The 7,378-nt window shown below is 46.4% G+C and overlaps 1 long non-coding RNA gene across 1 annotated transcript; it reads left to right on the top strand.

The window, feature by feature from the left end:
- Window positions 1-350: 350 nt before the first annotated feature.
- LOC135826433 (uncharacterized) lies at window positions 351-2,184 on the top strand. Its single transcript, XR_010555295.1, has 2 exons — window positions 351-430; window positions 661-2,184. It is a non-coding gene; the product is annotated as an uncharacterized LOC135826433 (long non-coding RNA).
- Window positions 2,185-7,378: the final 5,194 nt, after the last annotated feature.

The following is a 7,378-nucleotide window of genomic DNA, read 5'->3' as shown; positions in this document are numbered from 1 at the left end:
TTTTCGAATTGAATGGTCGGGTTCAAAATTAAAGAAGGTCGGAGACTCTTGTCTTAGGCTGACCCCGGCACGTCCATTCCTAACCAAAGCTCTGTGTGTTGCTGTCATGATCACACTACGACACCAGAGCAGAGGGTCACGATCAAAACGCATAACGACGCTTAATTGACAGGTCATGTGTCTGCTGCATTGGCATCAATGCCAATGGCCTGCAGAGTCCACTGTAGAACGTGATTACTATTGGATTGATCATTCTGTCTCTGCACCTTGCCACTGCACATGCATGGCGAGACCTACTGTTCATGCATGGCGAGTGCATTAGTCTTGCACAATGACTGACTTTGTACAGGTGCACTTTCGGATCGCCATCATGAAAAGATCATGTCAGATCTGCTTGGTGTCACTAGGACGTTATCGAACACAGCGCGAGGTAGGTGGCCGCTTGACAATGGCCTATGTTACACTGCCGTCATGATGTCTCTTGTCCTTGCCAAACCATTCTTCGTTGTTCTTTGACATGTTCAATGTGGGTTGGACATGAATGACTGACTGTTCACGAATCTCTCCATCTTGATCGTTTCATGTACATGCACGTGTCGAGTCCTAAAAACACTCGACACGTACACATTTTAGTGTACCCTTGTTTTTTTGTTTTCACAGTATGGCCCAACGAGCAAAACAGACAAGCTTTGGTGTCTGCTCGTCCCATACATTTAGCGGTAAGCAGTTACGGTCCTCTGAGGATGTGTCTCTGGGGAGTGGCGACCTGATCGCCTACGCAGTTTTCAGATTTCACATCATGAACGGGAAAATCCTTTCCAGTATTTTCTCAATAGACCTAGATGTTGTTAACCGTTTGCTATAGAACATTGTACTCCTCTGCATGAATAAGGGTAACATAATGGGGTTTGTCCTCTAGTCTTCCTACGTGATACCCCGCTCACGATCCATACCCAAGTACACGGGCGGGACAGTATAAAAGACAACGATTTCGAGAAGTCAAAGCAGAATTCCCCTCCACTTCTCTTCCTGCGCATCAGTTCTTGACTCTAAGAAACCTATCTTGTAAATAATATTTGAATACTCTTGCCTTTAGTCAATCAGTTAAGCAACGTTTCCACTGCTGTAATCATGAAGATATGGGCGGTAGCTAGTCTAGTTGTGGTGTTGGTTGTTGTGTTTGGACACAGTGCTCTTGCTGTATGTTCCGGTAGTGACTGTGTTAATCATGAGCTAGGCTCCCAATCCCGGTGTACTGAGGTTACACGTAGAAGAACTAGCGATTGTAGATGGGTAGCTGGACTGGACACCAACGCAGACTACATCATCGAGGGTGGCGATATCGTGGCTTACCAGATCCAGTGGTTCAGCGGTGCTTGGTCCGGCTGGTTTGTCACAGGCGTCAACGACATCGACTGGAAGTACAACACAGTACAACGTTCGTGCGCTGTGCCGTACCTGGCCAACCACATGCGTCGCGTCTGGAGCTACTTCTTCTCTCACACGCACAAGTACATCATCTGCAAGCATCGCAGTGATTACAGTGGACCCAAGGCACCGTGCGACAGCTGCCCAAGGTTCGTGTATCCGGCACTGAGGCGGCCCGCGGCACCTTCTCGCGACGGTGAGCCATAATCAAACACCCTAGTCTAGCGAATGCGTCTGTGTAACAACAGAAGTGTTATAGAATCTGGATCATCACATCTCTATCAGAAAGCTATACTTCATTTCATGGTATCCATCTAATCTCATGTATTCTTTACACCGCTGTTTGTTCAATATGATCCCTATCTGCTGGGATCAGTTCGTTGGCTATCTTGCACCTGAGTGTATCTCAGTGTCCTTTATCACCTTGCATCAGTGCCTGATGTTAGATCATACCGCGAAACACGGCTAGAATTGTCCTCCACATCGCTCCCTTATAGACATTATCACCTGTAGAGCACAGCAACCTTCACTGTAACTTCCTTGCGCTTATTCTGACTTTTGTCTTTTCTCCATCTCGGGAAAGTGCATGGCATTCTCATAATTATGATAATTATTATTCTGCTTTGCGCACCAGTTGTAATCCCGCATGTGCATGACTGAACAATCATGTACATCCAGTCATGCACTTTTTTGCTTTAAACGATATCTCACACTGATATGACAAGGTCATGTTGCAGGTGTTATAGCAAAGACTCATTTCGATCGTTGTGAGTGATAAAGGCGGTGGGAGAGCACTTTTCAAGTGGCTGAATTGCATGTTGACCGCACAGCGTATTATTGTGGCAGACCAGGCCATACTAGCTGGCTTGTGGGAGTCCGGTACAGAGCCGTGGGTGATCTTGAAACCAGAACGCAATACTGTGGGAAACGGCAGCCATTTGCAGGAATAATTCACATCAGGAAAATATGTCAACGCGCCCATCTGCATTCCTATCCGCAGTTGACGACAATGAGGGAAACATCTAGAATTGCTATGAGAGAGGGCGAGAGCCTCGGAGATATAGAGGGGGAAAGATTGGGAGATATAGGAGAGAGAGAGAGAAGAGAGAGAAAGAGAGAGAAAGAGAGAGAGAGAGAGAGAGAGAGAGAGAGAGAGAGACAGATGCAAACAGACAGACAGACAGACAGACAGACAGATGGATCCATGGAGACCATGCATGCACGGCCAATGCTCCCCGAAATCCCATGCCGGCCAACACCTCCAGCTAGACACTCTACCCTGCCTCTACTTCGGGCTCTAGACTCTACTAGTCTACAGTATAATTGTAGTCAGTTGTCCAATGATAAGATGAATCTGTATTCCTATTCCACTGCACTCCATTGGAACTGGTTGTCATCGCCAGCCTGTGCATCACTCTTCTGGCCACAGGCTTTCACTTGATCCCCAAGCGGAGAGTGTTGGGAGAAGCTAGCACGGGCTGAACAGCACTAGAAAGACTCAGTCGCAGACGATCTGCAGCTACTTGTAAAATTTCTTCTATTAATTTAATTCCTCAAAACTCATGATTGTGATGCTCGGCCGATATCACATGACATTGTATTGCCAAGGCTGGTGCGGTGTGGAACGTCTCCAGCATGCGAATTTCATCGCCCTGGTCGGTGATAAAACGTTTTCGTGCTCAAACACGTCACTGGCTATTGCAGTAAAAGTCAATTTGTCCGCAGCGCTCCTAGGAATCTAGCATTTCTCATTTGGGTTTCCACAGCCTGTGCACTATGGCATAATATCCAGGCTCGAGCCGAATAACGCGAGTGCAACAAAGTTTTACCCGTATGGTAGTAGTCAATGATATGTCTTTTCACATACATGTAAATTGTACAACAGTGGTGATACCAACTGGTAGTCCTGATGATTGTTTATGTTGTTTTATGCTTCCAGTAAGAATAACGGCGAATATCAAGACCTTACGGCCACGGAGCTGCGGGACTCTGCGCTGGTCGTCTATCCGTGTGGAGGCAAAGCAAACGCGGGCAACATTCTGCTGAAGCGAGCGTGGAGCTGAAGCTGGATTGGTGACTGACGTACCTGCTTACTCCACAACACCGGCGCATAATGATGTACATGTACAAGACTTCGTGAGTATTCAACTCAAATTCGTGTTCCGTCAGCGTCAGTATCAGCAAGTACATGTAGTACAATTTGTTCCCAAAATAACTTCGGGACAGTCTGTTCATGGTTTTCATTTGTATTGGACTCGTTCTCTACACTTGCGATAATTTAGCAGCAACTCTAACGTTGTAGCGTTGTTCTTTTGTAATTTAGTGGAACCTGTATTGAGTAACTGAGTTTTATGTTTCGTTACATTGTCGACAGATCTCCTGTGTACCGATTTTGTGGCACAATGGTTATAGCCATTATATTTTGTCGTCTCCATTCTTGTGCAATCATGCATATGTAGGTTGGTTCTCTTCATGTTATTGTGACCAATTTCATAGATGTTGGTTGCCTTGTTGCTTTCTCTCCCCTCTCCTCTCACCCAAGCCATTCTGCATAAGCGAAGCTGTGGACGCAGCATACTGCTGCTACACTTCAACGCGGGAATGCGTATAATAATAATAATAATAATAGTAAGAATAATGAGTTTCGATGTAGGGTTTCTGGTTTGCTTTGCAAGGCCGACGTGCATAAGGTAAGACCTGATGGCCAGAGTTAGACTGTGGTTTAGTGTACAAGGGTATTGTGGAGACATGTCCTTTTGTTAATTAATGAAGACAGAACCTATACTCAACAAGAAAGACTGTGAAACAACCACAAAAACAAACACCGCGGGGAGACCAGGGGATCCAGGGTGAAGGAAACTGTGCTGGTGAGGGACGCCAACAACGACGTTGGAATTTGCAGACAATTAGACAAGAGTACGTTAGCGTAACGTTACATTGCATTGCGTCAGTAACGCCATAAGCTTGCCTGCCGGAGGCGTTTAACCAATTTCAGTTGAGGCGTCAATAGCGGATTGGCGAAACCCTACAGGTCAGCGAATCAACTTGGTACATTGGCCTATTCGTTCCATACGTATACCGCTATTCACTTGCGGTGTGACATACACTGTATGCGTACAATGTAAATTACGAACGAAGAGAATCTCTACTCGAGTGATAGGAGGATCAAGTGCATGTTACATTTACGTGTGAGTCAACCGTTTGCTAATTATTGGTCAATGCATACAATGAATTACAAGGAGGAAACTTCCTTCTGCCAGCGGAGAGGGCTCAACACAATAATGTGGAGCACTTGTTATGCCTTTTGTGTACAATGACTAACATGTATGTACTTGTACGTATACGGGGTGTTGTACAAGCACTATTGTACATACTGTACATCTCAGTTCCTACAAAGCAAATGACTGTATTGGAGTTATCCCCGTCGTGGTCCCCCTGGCCTGAGTGATCAATTCATCCGCAGTTCCCGCTACTCAGTCGCAGCACATTGCTACTCTAGTCGAGGCGCATGCGATGTCGGTCTGTTGTCCTTCGGGAATAGGTTACAGGTGAAACCAGATGGCCAGTAGTGAGTTGCTCTTACTCAGCTGAAGGACGTTCTAAATCGGGAATGCAAGACCGTGCATTCATGCTCAAGTCGCTCGCTCTCATCGCTGATGTCGGCATGTAATTTGTTCAGCAGAGTCAAAACCATGGTGTCGGTTGGGAAACAATGGTTGTATGGATATACAATGCAAGGAGCTCCAAGAAACCGGTATTAATTGGATTTTGTAATCGGTGAAAACACATGCTTAATGCTCTTTGGGTGATGAGGACACTGTGCTACGATACATAGTCATTCCGTGTCAGCATAGTTTCCATTGCTAGTGGCTGTTTCCGCTTGGTAGTCCTGTCCTTGTCGGGTTTAGGGCAGCTGCACGTATCTAACAGCGTTCCATGTCCTTTCCGTGACCATGCCCTCATCGGCTTCCATCAGGGTATGGGCGAAGCTGTGAATTGGTTCATGTCGGCTTGGAGTGAGATGTTACGCCTCTCTATGACTCTGTTTCAAGGCTTCGTCATTCGTACGTGCTGTAAAGCTCTTATGAGTCGTGATGTCTACCTCCACACACAACATGCACAGTCCGTCCAAAGTCTAACCTTGTTTAGCAGATCAACATCGTTTTCGGGGCTATCTTTGTACATGTAGTTAGCTGTTTGCACGACTATGCCTGGCACTGACGTATCACAATATCAGTCATGAACAATGACTATTGTACATGTACATGTACATGACTGTATGACTGTGTTGTGCTGCAAATCTGTCTTTAATAGAATAAGTTAGATACACTCATGTATCATGTGCATTCGCGGTTGTAGGCGTATACATTTTCGTTTGAAATTTGCACCCTCCTGCGGAGCCCACGCTGCTTTGGCAGTGGCGGAGGCTCGCTTGCCGACGTAACCGTCGGAGACCATCATGAACAATGGACTGACTAATTATTCACTTGTCCTGTCTTTCTAAATAACATGTTATTGCACATGTTCTTGGTTTAGTTTTTGGCCTTTTTTCGTGCTTTGGGGTTACTTGTTGTTTTTGGAGAAAAAAAGAAGTTAGATACACTGTACATGCCCGGCTCCTTGTTTATCTCCTTCAAAATTAATAAACCGACAGAATCATGTCAAGAAGATACAAAAGATGACCAAAATGATTAGGTAATATTGTTTGCGTTCCCGCTCTCCGCCTTCTCCACAGAAACGCATGCCCATAATATCAAAAACGGGCAACGCCAGCTTCTGCAACAACAACCTCAGCAGAGACAGGATCAGCAGTGAGGTGAACTGTGTATGTGCTGCGAGCCCCACGCAGGCACATGACGCTGGCACGTAATAATGCAAAGCTCATGCGGCAGCGGAGGTTGGCCCTCACGTCGCTGTAGGGATCGGCGGTCTTCTCAGCTAGCAGACTAGCAATTCTCTTGTAGGATGCAGTGGCACATCTGCTCATGCCCCAGTGGTAACCTCCGCATGGCCGACGTCCGGGTGACACACCACGAAGCAGGCTTTCGTTTACATGTACAGCCATGTACATGATTGTGCATGTACAGTACATGATTGTGCATGTACAGTACATGATTGTGCATGTACATTCGTGGCTCCTGCTATTATTTCCATGTGGTGTGTCCTTGCTGTGGTATCCAGAGATGAAAGAAAACAATGCAATGATTATGATTGTCTGAGCACTTCTCAAGAAAGCGGTTTTCACAAGGCCACTGGCGGCAGAATGAACTCACCAAAGGTTTGCTCTTCCGCGCAACAGGTTTCACGCAATTCACACAGCGTACCCCGGAGCCGGACGAGTAACTTGACTGGAGTTTATCTTGAGTATAGTCCTTGTACTGGCTGCCCTGAGAACCTGCCAAGAGCAGCTGGCGTATTGTGCTGGCTCTAGCTCTGCCGGTGGCGGGTCAATATTCTCAGACGAATTGGACCTGTCATTCTCCGCAAGAGTAGATTCCTAGAACGGACGATGACTCGAGTGTGTTGTTGGATATTCGCATAGCTTGGTGAACAGCGCCGTGTGGTGAACTGCTGCAAGAGAATTACATGAGGTTGTACGTGTGTTATTGAAGCAGGGTATGGTTTCAGATTCACGGAGGTTAGAAGAGCTAGAGCTGGTTGAAGTTGTGCAGGGAGGCTAAGGGGTGGGTTTGCATATCTATTATGACGTGTGTGGTGTCTATGTCTCTATGACCGTTTGAGATGCCACCAGCGCCATGAGGGAAAGCTGAACTGTGTATGATTGGGTACGGGGAAGGTATACTGTTACGTCACGTGTCTTCCTCCAGAACAAGCAGTAAATACACACCGTTGAAGTCCTGCACCCGAGTTTACTTGCACAGAAATCAAACTGCTTCATCCTAACAATGATTCCATCTGTCCGTCGAACATGTCACATTGCTGCGTGTTG

This window comes from Sycon ciliatum, chromosome 10 (assembly GCF_964019385.1).
Source record: "Sycon ciliatum chromosome 10, ocSycCili1.1, whole genome shotgun sequence".
Taxonomy (NCBI): domain Eukaryota; kingdom Metazoa; phylum Porifera; class Calcarea; order Leucosolenida; family Sycettidae; genus Sycon; species Sycon ciliatum.
Note: the sequence above shows the minus strand (reverse complement) of the source record. Positions and strands in the feature narration are given on the sequence as shown.